At 44.2% G+C, this 16,895-nt stretch overlaps 1 protein-coding gene and 1 pseudogene across 1 annotated transcript in view; both read left to right on the forward strand.

The window, feature by feature from the left end:
• Positions 1 to 11,873, forward strand: part of LOC129169357 (uncharacterized) — a 33,394-nt pseudogene extending 21,521 nt beyond the window's left edge.
• flrt1a (fibronectin leucine rich transmembrane protein 1a) overlaps positions 1 to 16,895 on the forward strand; it is a 67,911-nt gene that overhangs the window by 19,983 nt on the left and 31,033 nt on the right. The window lies entirely within an intron of this gene.

Here is a 16,895-nt window from a genome sequence, read left to right on the forward strand (position 1 = left end):
CTTTATTACTTGGGGTGTCACGAGGCACTCGGTTCACAAGACAAGACGATACAGAAGATTGGGTCTAGGAGAACGAGACGAGATGACAATATATTTATTTATACATTAGCTGCTAATATCATTTATACTATGTTAAACTCTTCTGCGTTTCCGTTCATGCCGTTGTTCTATGGAACAGTGCCTGCCTGTTTGGAGGCAAGACCCGAGGACAACAGACACGCATGCACATGGCGATTTATTAAGGCCGGCAAAATGAGCAAATTCATTTTCATTGATTGTGTGATTAATTCATGAATGAATTATCGTCCCAGGCCAAGTGGCCACGAGACACTGAACGAGAAATCTTGTCTCGTTTTAATCTCGCGGGTTTTTCTGACGCAAGATCTTGTTACACCTCTATTTATTACTACACGATACCGATACTGATAACTTTCTGCTTCTCAATACCAATATCGGTAATTTATATTAGTGATGCACGATATTTTTATTTTCAGACTGATACAGATAACCGATATGGTACTGATAACCAAACTTTTTTATATCTACTTTTCCATTTAGATTTAACTGTAGTTTGAGAGCATCAAAAGTCAATCAAGTCAAGTCAAACTTCATCTATGTGGCACATTTTAAAAAGAGCAGGGTTGTGCTGCACAGGCTCTATGGACAATGAGAAAATAACATCAAGCAATGAAATAAGCACACACGGGCAGCGAGCTTTAGCTAAAAAACGATCCAATTCACAAAATAAAATGAGTGTGCTTGTTGGAAGCATAAAGGAGCATCGAAATACCTTTCAAGCATTTCACTTGTTGCTGAAAAGTAGTTCTAGAAAACATAAATAAACGCTGCCTTTTTCCTGTCTGTGGAAGCACGGCAGTGACAAGCACCTTCCAGCTCATGCCCGCCCCCGCCTCTTCAGGATGATGCGAGTACTGCAGCACCCCCGCCTACAACATTTCTATATGTTTTATTGTCCAGTTATGAAGAATAATGATGTCACTCGTACATGAAAGACACAAGGCAGGCTGTAGAAAGTCACGCTGTAGAATCAATGTTTCTGCAACGTATACGTTTGTGATACACTTCATGGACCGATAGATTCATCAGATTTATCAGATGCCGTCAATATTCTTGTTAATATCTCATGACGTCATTGCATACGATGAACTCATGGAAATGAGCAAAAAGTCCAAACACTTTCAAGCTAATTCGTTTCCACCCTGAAGCTGTCGCACCGCCCACACCTGATCACGTTACAGCCACACATCCTGCAGTGTGGATGCCCCGCTGGGGGGCTGGAACCACCGGCCCAGATGGACGGGTTCACCAACACCCCCTCCCTGTCCCTCTCTCTTGTCCCTTGAACAGCCCTCTTTCTCTTTCCCTTTCTCGCTGTTTCTTATCAAGCTTTTGCTGAATGAAGCGACGAGGGGGGGTTGCTCTTTCACTGAGTAATGGGCTTTTGAGAACATTGCAATAATACTGTTTTTATTTGAGCCATATTTTCTGCTGCGTCAATCATCAATGGGAAAGCATGTAAAATAAGTGTTACGGTGACACGATACGACCCGCGTGTGCTCACTTGGAGGTTATTGGTGACCATAGCGATGGTCCAAGGCTACCAGGAGACATACAATGCTAAAATCCGCTATATGGCTAATGGAGTATTGCACAATAGTCAGTGAGGTAGAGGCACTGCAGTGTAAAGAGTGGCGGGGGTGGGGGGTGGGGGGAAGGGGAGGGTGGAAGGAGAGACTCCTGTAAAATCCTAAGGTATCACATTTACACACCATTATACATTTACACAACATCAGCCTGTAATGACCTGTTCTGTTCATTCGGGTGCCACAACAACACACAGAGGCCATTTTGGGTCGTCAGTGCTGGAGATGATGAATAATTCCGTTTAGGTGGAGCAAACCTCGCCTTCATGCATGCTGGCTCACTGGCGCCCGTGAAACCAAATAAACCTCCACCATGAACCGCTCTAGGGACTAGAATGTCCCATCTGCCTAAAAAATAGTTAGAATGGAAATGAAAGCACATCTACGCAGGATTCGTCACTGGATAGAAAACAATAAAACAATAAAGCAAAATAGGAGAAATAAGAAAATAGAATAAGAATGCATAAATACATACGGATCACTTCAATGTCAATAATACATGATAAATAATAACAATACATAATAATAAGTTAATAAGTCCGGTCCTGCATGTGCTTCTACCGCTCCCCCTCTGTTGTGTTGAGAGGTGGCATGGCGGGGGGGTCAGGATCAGCGGAGCAGGGCAGTGATAGTAATCTGCCACTGAAACTGCTCTTCTGTCGGGAGGTGATGCTCTTCACTGGACGATGTTGGTTGTCTCCTCGGTGTCCTTTGCAGTGTCCTCCAAAAAATGAGACCTCCCAAAGCGCTCGGCGTTATATTTGTCTCCCGCCGTGTCCCTGCGCGTTGTATGTGATGAAGACGCTCGCATCTTCTTCCACGACGGCGCACCACGGCCATCTTGTTTACATGTGTGTTCCACAGCGGAAGAAGACGCGAGCGTGTGGATCACATGCTCAAGAATGGCGAGGCGACAGCGCGCAGGGACACGACGGGGGACGAATATCATAAACGCAGATGATTTGTGAGGTCTGATTTTTTGGAGGCATTTTTGTGATGTAAATGCATTATTCTTTTGTTTGGAGAAGCCAAACTCTTGACTTAAATGGCCCAGCAGCAAAGCTTGTCACAGAAATCTGACCAGAACTCACGGCACCAAGTGTGGGGGGGTAAGTCACTGTGGATGGGGAGGTCATACAAGTTCATGCCAAGACATCCCAAGTATGCCTTTAAGGCTAGCGTCTTACATCATCGTCATATGCTGCCTTGTTCTTGCCAGAGCTTCTGCTGCTAATTGCAGAGAATGTTTCCCACGGGGGGGTCGGATAAACAACAGCAGTTCAACTAAGCGGTAGTTCGTAGAGCGCGTTTGGGTCACAAGGATGCTGCTGCATTGGTGCGGGTATTCTGTCAGCCTTTTCAAGTTTTTGGAAGTCACCTTGTTTAAATTTGATCTTTTGGGGGGGGGGGGTTCATAAAACTGAACTCTGGAGACAAAGGATAATCTGCGGCCATCTGAGGATACCTTTCCTGCACAATGGAGGTCACGGCGGGAAAGTAATGTTTCTCCTTGCTGTCTTTGCCTCCGCTGCTCTCCATTTGTCAACTCCCGCTTCCCGCCTTTTCCTTATTACCGCATCGGCGACCGCAAGGGAAGCCCTTGGGATGTGTCAGCATGCACATCCATTCAATTATTAGCCCTCCTTTATTATTAACTGTGTTGCATACACAACTGCCCGCCAGCTTTAATATTCATGCGGGATGGCTGTTCCCAACAGATGCTAACAGCACCAAGTGGGATCCGATTAATGCATTCGAGTGCAGAACACGGCGGGCAAAGCGCACATTTTGACAGCAAGCGTTTTAATAATTAGCGATGTTTGGGGTCAGCATAAACACTCACGCACATTGTGTAGTGAAGCGTCGGGGATGCATTCATGATAATCAATGCCGGGAGCGGTCAAATCACGGTCAAAAGCTTCCCGGTAGATCAGCGTCTTTCACATTTTGCTGTGTGGCAGGCAGGTGAAGGTCGGAACCCTGACCCGTGGGCCGAGTCGATGAGTGAATTTTCCCATTTTCGGGATGGAGGAAACTCTTTCAGAGAGGGCTGGGGTAAGCGGTAGGTGCCCGCACGACATGAATGAGCATGTTTTGATCTGAAGCAGGAATAAACACAAAGTGCTAATATAATCTGTTGTGTTCTCGTGAGGCGGTGCATTTGTCATCAAACAGGTCATCCAGCGAGTCATCTGCAAGTCTTGTTTCCTTTTTTTTCCTTCTTCCCTGCCCTGTGCTTAATTTCTTCTCTCTCTTTGTCCCCCTGCATGGCGACCTTGTCCCTTATTCCACCCTCTTCCATTGTGAGATTGTCCACAATGTATGTGACAACGTGTGTGTGTGTGTGTGTGTGTGTGTGTGAGGGAGAGAGAAAGGAAGCAAGGCGAGCAGTGAGGTGTCCAGCACTTAAATTGCCTGTTTATTTCCAGTCATTGCATCAATTACACCCTTATAGCTTTGCAGTGAGCGTGTGTTTGTGAAGTGTGGGTGGAATACGCCAATAATTAAGAAGGGACAGATGAGGGGATGTTTGTGCTGGAGCATGCGTTCCACAAACACACACCGAGCGTGAGGCCAGTGCTTCACATGTGCATTCACACATTTGAAAAGTGCGTTCTGCGGGGGTCGCATGTAAAGATCAACAACGTGATGGCTCTCTGGGGGGGAGAGGCGTGCCTGCGACAGGCTGCCATGATTAGAGCAGCTCCGTGTGGAGAATTTGTCAAACGAAGCCAAGGCCATAAACCGTTGGAGCTGCAACGCTGCAGTTTGTCTCCGACTTTGGGAGTCACAACAACCCCGCTGTGGATTTCATCAACGTGTGGTCAAGCCTCGTTCGTCTCTCAGCTGATCTTGCACAGATGTGGTGTGACCACGAGGGAGACATTTTTATGGCAGAACACTGGAGACCCTGCTATGGTTGAAGAACCGCGAGTAATCGAGACGGCCACAAAAATGTGCAATTTTGAATCAACATTTGCAATAAAAGTGATTTATTAGATTAGCTTCATCTCCAGAATACTCCCCATCTCTCTTCAATTGCCATTGTTCACTGGTGATGCAGTTGTAAAGCCTCTGTAGGCTTCACACGTTAATTAAACGCATTTAAAATCGTTACATTTCACATGTCAAGGTACCCGCTACTAACACGGCAGTTTGTCATCCTTTCGGTCAGTTTATTAAGCGTCTGAGAAAGCTATATTGAAGTCTCGCTTTTGTGTCTCAACACTCAACAACGGTGCATTCAAGGACCGGCGAACAAAGCGCAACATCTCAACACGTGACGGAAAAGAGACAAGCATGGTCAGCGAAGCAGAAAGACAGAAAGAAGTTCAAAATGTAAAAAGGATGGCTCATGTGTGCTGTCCTTATGAAGGCCTTAGCGTGACTGCGATGCGTTTCTGCAAAAATAAATACAAATGACGGCAGAGGGTTAGGGCCACATGGAAAAAAGAATCTAAGATTTCAAGAGTAAAGGCGCACATTTACAAGAATAAAGGCATACATTTATGAGAAGAAAGTGGTAATATTATGAGAACGAAGTGTTAATAAGAACGAATAATAAGAATGAATAATAATAAGAAGAAGAATGAAGTGTTAATAAGAAAGAATAAGAAGAAGAAGAATGAAGTGTTAATAAGAATGAATAATAATAATAAGAAGAAGAATCAAGTATTAATAAGAATGAATAATAATAATAAGAAGAAGAATGAAGTGTTAATAAGAAAGAATAAGAAGAAGAAGAATGAAGTGTTAATAAGAATGAATAATAATAAGAAGAAGAATGAAGTGTTAATAAGAAAGAATAAGAAGAAGAAGAATGAAGTGTTAATAAGAATGAATAATAATAAGAAGAAGAAGAATGAAGTATTAATAAGAATGAAAAATAATAATAATAAGAATGAAGTATTAATAAGAATGAAAAATAATAATAATAAGAATGAAGTATTAATAAGAATGAAAAATAATAATAATAAGAATGAAGTATTAATAAGAATGAAAAATAATAATAATAAGAATGAAGTATTAATAAGAGGTGTGATGGCGTCACAGCCGAGCTCTTCGCTTCAGGCAAACTCTTATTTATAACGTGGCAGCAAAACAGAGCAGTTGAGCATTTAGCATTTAGATTAGCATGGCTAGCCCTTCTCACTTCCCCGCCCCCCCGCATGCCCAACGGTCACAGTCCCCCCTTTTCATAGCTGTCTCAGGCAATGCCTGTAAGAGAAAGTTACCAGTTTGTTTGTCTGTTTCGTCTTTGACTTTTGCGTGAGTGTGTGAGCTGCGGGGCACAGCTGTGGGGGGTGACTTGGACTACGCGGTTCAGTGGGTGTTTTCATGTGAATCATGTCGCAGGGTCAGCTAGTCTGCAGATCCTCTCTACTCCTGCATAGTTTTTCTCCTAACGGTGTTTTTGTTATTTCCTGTTTGCACCGTCTCTTTCTGTTGCTTTTTGCAACGTGTGCCATTGTTTGCATCTGCTCTGCGACATAAAAGACTCTTTTCACCTGCTCCTTTGCTGCCTGTCTCTGCATCCTGGGGTGCATAGATGATCCTGTCCTGTCATTTATCTCTGTTCATAAAATACAGTCGATATTGGCATATTCCAGACATACTTGCAATGTGATTAACTCAACTCAACACCAAAGACTTGTTGATACATTCTTATAAACTCGAACACCTGATTCCAAAGACGGACTGATACGTTTTTTTGCATGTGAAGCAAAAAGAAGTGGTGACACAAGTGCACACTAATCGATGTCACAGTTAAAGCAGTTTTAAGCCATAAAAACGGCCACAAGGTGGCAGAAGTGCATTTGATAAGAGCTTGGCATTATTAACACACTAGACAGAAAGGAGGAAGTGGAAGAGTATGAAGAAGCGTAGCATGCAGAAGAGAAAAATCTTAACACATGCACGTGCACAGACACGTATGTGCACGCATGCACGTGCGCGCACACACACACACGTTAGTTCCAAATGTGAAAATTGTAAATAGTTGATAGTGTTTTTTTGTGTTGTTTATGTTGGTATAGTTGTTTACATATTTCAGCTGTCATATGCTTGAAATGTATCTTTTCACAAAAAGCTGCTTTTTTTTAACTCAAGAACTGAAACTGAAACTGAAACTGAAACTTACGTATGCTCTACTGCTGATTACCAAAGAACGGAAAAGCTGGAGTGACAGTCAAAAACGTCTAAAATGGCCGCTACTGAAGGGGGTGTTTTTTGAAAAACGACTGGGATTGAATGCGTTAATCATGATTAATTTGAAAACTGCAATTAATCTGATTAAAAACTGTAATCATTTGACAGCCCTGGTATTTAATGTATGTAATAAAGACCAAAATCATTTATTTCACCACCCTGATGAGTCCCTTATATCTTCTGTATAGAAAATGTCAAAGTAAATCCATGCATTAGAAGGAACTACTTTTAATCCGCTGCTGAAAAGCCAATCAAACTCGCCTGGCTCATTACTGTCAAGAGCAGAGGGCTTGAAAAACACGGATGACAGATTTAGTGGCCTCTATCCCTCTGGGCCGCATGCACGCTTTTTACGGTAAGGGAAACAATTCATCACAGCGCAATTCATCTGTGGTTAACTTTTAATTAATGTTCCACAGTGGCGACTGTTAAAACGGTGACGTTAGCTCGCTCCACTTTGTTTCTCCTTCAAGGCCTCCACACACTTGCTCCTGGTCTGGAAAGCAACGGTGAGCAAGAGTTGTTATCCTCGCCAACATGTCTTGAAATTTCACCTCTTTTCTGATACGTTGCGGACAAAACCCACTGCCAAGGTTTGTTTCATGTTGATTTAGTCCGTTTCGGGCTTAACCAATTAATGGAAACAACAAGCTTCAAGCTTCAAGCTTCAAGCTTCAACAAGCTTCAGATGAAGGGACTAAGGAAATCATTGTCAGCTGCAGCCCCCGTATAAATACTACAATATACAAATACAATGTAACTATCAACCAGTTCATACAATTATTCCCTTTTATTCATTGTTTCAGCAAAAATAACAAAACAAAAGCAGAAACTAGGATGGGCTCTGGTTCCTCCTGCGTCCTCTGGTAATACCCTTTTCCTTGAGACCAAGATCTCAACATAACATCAGCAATGTAACACTGCAACACAACAAACAACACACACGGGTATTTATGAAAACAAACATTACCATGCCAATAACACGCACGTCCTGGTTGACCCTCGGCCCACACCGTAGTTTGAGCCAACGCTATTTATCCAAGTCTTGCACGGTAAACCACGTCTTTCCATGACGTATATGTCGGATGTATGCGACCTCAGCGTCCAGACCGCAGGAAAATTGAGAGCTTTGCCTTTCGGCTCAGCCCCCTCTTGACCACAACGGGCCGATGCAGAGTCCGAGGCGCCAAGGAGCAGCATTTACTTTTGGAAAGACACGGCAAGGAGTGTGACATCATGTTCTGCTCGTGCACATCACTCCCCAGACGCATCACGTTCACATTTACAGGTTGAGGGAAAGGCTTCTTGAGACGTCATCTGTACTTCTGTGAAGAAGGTGTCGGACGTTTCGCTCCTCATCCGAAGAGCTTCGTCAGCGAACTAATACGTGCTGGTAGCTTAGGCCTTAAATACAGTAAGAGTGGGCGGAATTGGTGTGCCAACACCCTCCTCCTATTGGTTCCTTACACTAAGCCTGGGCGGAGTAGTGGTCTAATCCTCTCCTGATATTAACACCTCCGATAAAAGGGAAGTGTCGCTCCCTGAGTTGGGTAGGAACGACTCTGATACTGGCTCGTTAGCATCTATTGTTCTGGCTCGGCCCTGGCTCCACCTCATTTGCAAGACTAAGAGCTGTGGGTTTTGGTCTCAGTAACCTGCTGAACACAGGGTCCAAATTAAACCTCAAACCACCATTCCGATTCAATGATGGGTTCTGTTGTTTGACAAAAATAGCTTCCTTTACTCCTCTTTCAAACCATCTGTTTTCTTTGGCCAAAATCTTTACATCGCTGTCCTCAAAAGAGTGATTGGTTGCTTTAAGGTGTAGATGTACTGCTGATTGAGGACCACTAGAATTGTCCCTGCGATGTTGATAAAGCCTTTTTTGGAGCATTTGCTTAGTTTCCCCAATGTAGTGCTCTTTGCATTCCTCATCTTTACAGTGGATGGAATAGACCACATTGCTCTGTTTTTGGTTTGGAGCCTTGTCTTTAGGATGCACTCATTTTTGTCTCAGGGTATTTACTGGTTCACCATAGCAAAACCAAAGAAAGGCATAAGGGAAAATTCCAGAAACTTCTATTGGAAAATCGACCACAGCTTGTCGTAAACACTAAGGACCGGGGGAATCAGACCAATACTAAAGAAAATTGGATCAAAAATCTGTCAGACAGAAGCCTCTCGGAGACAGAGAAGGCAGTATTAGCCAAGGGTCTCAACTTCTCAGTGACTCCTAAAACGATACCCACAGTAGACTATATCACAGCAGCTGAATCGGCCATCAGGAACAATAACCTTTCTAGAACAGAGGCAGGGCACCTTCGTCTGAGAATATCGGCCCTTCTCAGTAGTGCTAAACCACCACCGTCCAATATCACAGTAGGTGAGAGGAAAGCATTGTTGTGGAATAATAAGAGGCACAACACAACTCGTATGCAGTTGAGGGAAAAGGGATACCCCGTTTATTCCGTTCACCCTTAAATAGACCCAGTGAACAATAACAATGACGTGGATTACCAAAACCTCGTCCTTCCTTGGACCTGTTGGCAGGACATTTTGAAATCACATAACATCTGGAACACATCTTGTATAACTTCGGTCACGATGACCTCCCCCTCAGTCACGTAGGCCTGAGTTCAACTGACTTTCACAGAACAAAAGGTACTCTGGAGTTCACAGGACAAGAATCATTTTACAATATATTCCCCCCTTTTGGGGGTCCCAAACCCACAAAACAAATAATAATGTCTCTTAGACCCATCATTTCACCGTCTTCATTTTCCGAAAGAAGTTCAAAGATTAAGTTCGTGGGGATTTTGATGCATGCTTGTCCTGAAGAATGGGCACGGGGAAGTGGGGAACATGTTATGGGCAGTGATTCGGTGTGTGGCAAGGTCGGGAGCAATGTTTCTGCTCACATCATCACCGCCCAGAGGATTATTGTGCCTCTGTAAGAATGGTGTAGGCCATCTTCAGTCCCTTCTTCGATCACCCGCCGATGATCAGCACGATGTCATCTGGAGGGACCCTTTGTGATGAGGGGCTTCTTTTGCAGAAACGAGGTGGTGACTTGGCACGTCACATGTTGGAGGAGGGCGCTCATCTCACCCCTTCCTCATAGCCTGCCTCCCGGATGGATGTCCTCCCGCACGATCTGGCTCCCTCGATTATAGCCCTCAGGAATGACTCGTCTCGGCTGGCGTGGTCCTCATGGATGGCTCGTCTCAGCTGGAGGGTCCCCTTGGTTGGTATAGCTTGGTGCAGCGGCTCTGCAGAAAGATGAGAGCATCACCATCTTACCAGCTGATAAGGGCAGATGCACGGTGGTTCTCACATTGGACTATGAAGAAAAAATAACAAGTCTAATTAGTGATGCCAACACATATGAGCAACTTAAAAGGGACCCATCCAGTAGGTATAAGAAAGAATCATAGACTGTCTCCAAAAGTTAGAAAAGGAAGAACTAATTGACAGACAGATGTATCATAGGTTATACCCTGGGGAGGCTACACCATGTATCTATGGCCTTCCAAAAATTCACAAGGAAGGGTTTCCCCTCAGACCCATTGTCTGTAGCATTGACTCTACCACGTACAATGTAGCTAAATATGTAAAAACTGTCTTATCCCCATTGGTAGGCAACACTGATCATCATATAGAGAACACAAAAGGGTTTGTGGAGAGTATCAAAGACCTCAGATTGGAGCCAGAGGAAACTTTGGTGTCTTATGATGTGACTTCACTTTTCACGTCTGTCCCCACCTCAGCAGCAGTCTCGGTGGTGAGGAAGAGACTGCTCCAGGACTCAACTCTGCATCGGAGAACAAAACTTAGTGCTGACCACATCTGCCAATTATTGGAAATTTGTCTTAACACTACATATTTTCAGTTTAGAGGGAAATTTTACAGACAAATTCATGGTTGTGCTATGGGGTCACCAGTCTCACCCATAGTGGCGAATCTGTACATGGAAGAGATGGAGAAACAGGCTCTCACATCCTTCTCAGGGACAAAACCAAGGCACTGGTTTAGATACGTGGATGACACCTTTGTCATAATCAAAAAACAAGAAATTCAGTCTTTCACAGATCACATCAATGCGGTGGACACCAATATCAAATTTACTCGCGAGGACACTAAAGAGAACCAACTAGCCTTCTTAGACTGCAAGGTAATATAGGAGAGGACAGACAGCTACTTACAGAGGTCTTTAGAAAGGCCACACACACTGACCAATACCTGCTTTTTCAATCAAACCATCCACTACAACATAAACTAGGGGTTATTAGGACCCTCCAACATAGAGCGGAACAAATACCAACTAGTGCTGAGGGAAGGAAAAAGGAGACACAACATGTCCAGAGAGCGCTCTCAACCTGTGGGTACCCGTGGTGGGCTTTTAACAAATGTCAAAAGAAGAGAGTAGGGAAAGAAACCCAAAAGCCCACAGAAGCAAAAAGGAGAGGAGTGGTAGTCCCTTATGTAGCGGGGGTCTCCGAAAAACTCCAGAGGATCTTATGGCAACACAAAATTCCTACCTATTTCAAACCAGTAAATACCCTGAGACAAAAATGAGTGCATCCTAAAGACAAGGCTCCAAACCAAAAACAGAGCAATGTGGTCTATTCCATCCACTGTAAAGATGAGGAATGCAAAGAGCACTACATTGGGGAAACTAAGCAAATGCTCCAAAAAAGGCTTTATCAACATCGCAGGGACAATTCTAGTGGTCCTCAATCAGCAGTACATCTACACCTTAAAGCAACCAATCACTCTTTTGAGGACAGCGATGTAAAGATTTTGGCCAAAGAAAACAGATGGTTTGAAAGAGGAGTAAAGGAAGCTATTTTTGTCAAACAACAGAACCCATTATTGAATCGGAATGGTGGTTTGAGGTTTAATTTGGACCCTGTGTTCAGCAGGTTACTGAGACCAAAACCCACAGCTCTTAGTCTTGCAAATGAGGTGAAGCCAGGGCCGAGCCAGAACAATAGATGCTAACGAGCCAGTATCAGAGTCGTTCATACCCAACTCAGGGAGCGACACTTCCCTTTTATCGGAGGTGTTAATCGCAGGATAGGATTATACCACTACTCCGCCCAGACTTAGTGTAAGGAACCAATAGAAGGAGGGTGTTGGCACACCAATTCCGCCCACTCTTACTGTATTTATGGCCTAGGCTACCAGCACTTGTTAGTTCGCTGACGAAGCTCTTCGGATGAGGAGCGAAACGTCCGACACCTTCTTCACAGAAGTACAGATGACGTCTCAAGAAGCCTTTCCCTCGATGGACAACTCCTGTACGACTGAGAGCCTACACAGACACATTTACAGGTTGCACTTTTTTGGTAATGTAACCAGCCAAACCCTCCCCCCCAGGGGGGCTGGCCCCGCTATTGCTTCTACCAATCTAGTTTAGCATAAACTTGTAACATCCAAATGTGCTTGGTCTATTTACTCGTCTGTTTTCCCACTTCATCTCAACAACGCTCCACTCTATATTCCTTTCATGTTTACATTGGGTTCATTGGCCAGCCCCCGAGGCTCAGCCTCTGCCAATATTTGGGTTTGGCTGAAAGCTGCACCCTATTTCCTGCATTTTATCATCTGCTTGCACCAACTCATTTATTGCCCTCTATATCCTTTTGTTGTTGTTGTTGTTCCTCGGCCCTCCCCTTCGCTCTTGTCTACCCTGAATTAACAACGTCAAGGCTGAGAGTAAAAAGGTCTCGTGCAGCGGAGGAGGAACCGATTGTGGAGGCTCAAAAGCAGCAAATTGGACAGTGAAGAGTGGGCCTTGATGTAGAAAAGCAGAGCAAACAGAAGGATGAAATGAAAAAGGACAGATGAGTCAAATGAGCACGACACCGCATCTCCGTGTCTCTTAATTAAACATGTAAAAGCTTTCTGGGCAGGACCGATGCACTTCTGCACAGCGGATGCTTTTTCACTTGTCATCGAGTCAAAAGCCGCAAAGGCAAAAGTCAAACAGCAAATGGCTGAATAAGAAGGCGTGAGAACACGTCAGGCCCGTGACTAAGACATGTCCGAGCGGACTGCTCATGTGAAAACAACACATTTCACCTCCATAATGTGTCGTCTTTGTCATCCCGGACAACGCTGCTCTCTGCCACCTCGCTGTCACTGAATAGACATTATGTGCCACCGCATTAAAAGTCCCATCACATCGCAGGCGCTCCGTGTGTGAGAGGAGTGTGTGTGTGTGAATGTGTGTGTGTGTGTGTGTGTCAAATCATCTGTGCTTTGCTTTCTGCACATCTATCAGTGTAAAATCACAGTCAGCTACAAACCAACCACTTACAGCAGGCGTGAACATTTGAATCTTTTATGAGGATGCTCTGTACTGTAATAACACACTCGTGTAACTAAAGCCTCCGTTTAGACAGCAGACCGTTTAGGAAATACACTCCTGATCAAACTTGTAAGACATTTTGCACTGTTGCATCTTCTGGAGGCGGGCCTTACATCCTGACGTACGTGCCCCTGCCGGCTGGCTACGTGCAAAAATGGGGAAAATGGCAAGAGACACGCACACAAAGGCTGTAGGACGAACATTTGGATGCAAATGATTTTGTGCGTGCACGCAGCCAGGTCACAAGGGCAAGGTGGAGGAGGAGTGCGTAACCCGTGCATGTGTGGCAAGTTGAAAAGTACATTGTGTACATTGCCCCGCCTCTTCCTGCCGTACACGCTGGTTCTCCCGGTCACGATAGCCGCAGGTGCCGCAGGAAGGCGGTACGCCCGTCTTGCGATCCGAGTGACCTTACGATGCCCGCACACGTACGTCCCCTGTGAGCGAAACGTACGACAGCCTTACATGAAGCACAAGAGTGATGCGTCGCAAATGAATCGGTTCTAAGAACCGGCTCTTTGAAATGAACGACAGGAGCCGGCTCGTGCCGTTGGGAGCCAATTTGTTTTTTCCTTGTTTATTTTTTCTGTTAAAGGCGAATGTCATTGGCCAAGATGTGTGGGGGCATGTGTAGAAAATGGACATGAGTTCCAGACAGTGGATGCCATCTTCACCACCTGGACCAACGTTCCCACTCGCCTCCCGGAAACACTGGCGTCACGCATGCCCAAAGCCAACAAGAATGGCACAGCTACTGCTGAGTCCTGGTCTGAACATTTGATTTTTTTATCCCGGTGGGGTTTGGGCGCCTTTTGAGCGATGGTCTTCAACTTTTGATCAGCTGATCAACAGTCTGTCCGCTGTAATGCTTGCTTGCAGCAAATTGCTTACTCTATTTTCTTTTCTGTCTCACTCTCATTTCGTCTTTGTTTGCATTTTGAAGTTTTACTTCTAAAAATCAAGTGACTTTATTGTGAATGAGATCCATTGTGAGATCTTTCACTCATTTGCTAACGCAGATGTGGATGTTTTGTGCACTGGACTGCTACGTTGGCTTGTTTGCTTCCTTCCACTGGTGATGCTCTTGTACATAATTTACGAGTAACAAGCGTCCTTCTGAGCCTTCATTAATGCTGCCTTTAGAGTTCATCCTCTTGGGGGAAATCTTAAAAGGATTCTTAGTCGGCAAGAATTTATCATTCCGATTAGTCTCAAATGGTCCTGAAAGCCTCCTGGTCATATTAGAAGCCCAATAGATAGAATAGAAAATAGAATAGCTTTCAATTACCCTTAGTGCTTTATAGAGGCTGCCACTGGCTGGCCACCAGTCCGGCGTGTACCCCGCCTCTCTCCCAAAGTCAGCTGGGATAGGCTCCAGCACACCCCCTCGACCCTGATGAGGACAAGCGGCGTAGAAAATGGATGGCTGGATGGCGTATGAACGTACTTTACCATTACCACTGTGGTGTTTGTGTACAGTCGTCCCTCGCCACGTTGTGGTTCGAACATCGCGCCCCCACTCTGTTGCGGTTTTCCATGGTTGAATACGGCCTATTAGTAGTCAAATAATAAGCATATTAAGCAAATCTGATGTATTCTTGACCTAAATGGAGTATTTTCAAGCTTAAAAATGGCTAAATGAAGTCAAATACGGTCTTTGATGAACTGTAGACTACACTGGCCACTAGGTGTCACTAGTAACACACCAGACTTAACAACAACTGTTGCAATATTGTTTGAATTACCTCACAAGAGGCACAATAATAATAACAACAATTATAATAGCAATGGCCATCATAATGCTAATGATAAAATGGGGTACTGTTGTGGCCATAGTCCAGCTAAAACGCACCTCTGAACCCCTGACGTCACTTCCTGTCCACACATCTGGAAGCCATTTATGAAACACAAGTCTTATTTATGTCTTATTTTCTCTTATTATGTGTACTATATTGGGTAATAGGAGAGTAAAGGAGACTATAGGGGTGTTACTTCATGTCTAGAGGGCTCTCATCATGTTAAAAAGCAGATGTAGAAGCTGGTCAACAGGTTTTTTATGCTCGACCCATGAAAATATTTGACTCATAGATAAGAAAATCCAACTTCACAGAAATTAATTTATCACGGCCAGAACCAATTAAAGGCAATAAAGGAGCAATTACTGTTTGTTTTAATGTAACAAAAAAGCTTAAACTGTAGTTCAGGTCAAAGCGTGGTGTTATTATTAGTAACACTCTGCTTTTTCTTTTTTTATTTTCCCTATTTTGGATTTGTTTTTTTCTAAACTGTTGTACGTGTCATGACATATCATACACCGTGTCCAAGCTTTCACAATCAAAGAGTGCTGGGCGCCACATTTTTTTCTACATTTTTGTGTTTAATCTTATTTCTACTACGTGTAACGGGCTGCACCGTGGACACCCCCGATCTGGGGGCAAGCAGGTGGAAAGAAGCCTTAGCCTTCATGCTGGGCTACGAGCAGCAAACGTAAAAAGAGTCTGCTCACTGAGCATCAAATACAAGACAACAACAACGCTCAGCTGCTTCCAGCGACCGTTGGAAGCACCGACAACGTCCCCGAGCTTCTTCAGCAAACAGAGCAGCAGCACATACTTAGACACACGCACGCCAGACAGCTGGAGCACGGTTCCATGTTTTGTAGCCTGGAGGACACGCCTCATGCTGTCTTTACTCACTCAACAGTCTTTTGGCACCATTTTTAAACATGCTGGAGGGAAGGTTCCTCTGAGATTTTTCAAGTAATTACTATTCTTCCTCACCCAGACACCAGAGATTTTTAATAGAATGGCTGAGGAGCATTTCCTTCATACAATACTGCTAAAATGTTAGGCCACCTCTCGCCCTGTTGACCTTTTCACTGCATTCTTGTGACACGGTAAATAACAGGGTAGACGGTTCGGCTGCATTACACAAAAAATGCAAACTAATACACTGATGGGAAATTCCATTTCTGCAGCAGGTCAGTCATTTTATTCCAGACCCGCCCGTGATAAGCGAATGTCTGCAAAGTAGGATTCCTTATTTATGATGAATGTTTACAACCTCCTAAATACGCTTTTTAACATTATTAGAGACCTCTAGACATGAAGTAACACCCCTATAGTCACCTTTACACTCCTATTACCTCATATAGTAGACATAACAAGACATATAAGACATAGACAACCTGTTTACCACCTTCTAAATACCAGGTTTTAACAGGTTTTAAACATTATTAGAGCCCTCTAGAAATGAACTAACACCCCTATAGTCACCTTCACTCTCGTATTAACTAGGGGTCGGCCGGCATATGGCAATAAATGCCTTTCATGATTTGTTATTAATATATTTGGAAAAAACGTGATAGAGTGAAGCACAAAGCGGCGAGGGACGTGTACGCAGCTTTTTTCCCCAGTAATTGTGCACGTAGGCCAGATGCACGTGTGGAACTGCAGCCTACAGACTCGTCACTACAAGCAAGTGATATCTGTGCAACCAAGTGTTAAGTAAATATCTCCAATAAATATTCCGATCCACATGAAGTAAAGCGTCGTGCATACAGCAGGTGTCTGCTACAGCGACGGACAGCAAGCAAGTTGCTTTTTACAACGTATAATGGCATCAATCTCGTTGTTTATCAGCGAGATGGG

This window comes from Dunckerocampus dactyliophorus, chromosome 16 (genome assembly GCF_027744805.1).
Source record: "Dunckerocampus dactyliophorus isolate RoL2022-P2 chromosome 16, RoL_Ddac_1.1, whole genome shotgun sequence".
NCBI lineage: Eukaryota > Metazoa > Chordata > Actinopteri > Syngnathiformes > Syngnathidae > Dunckerocampus > Dunckerocampus dactyliophorus.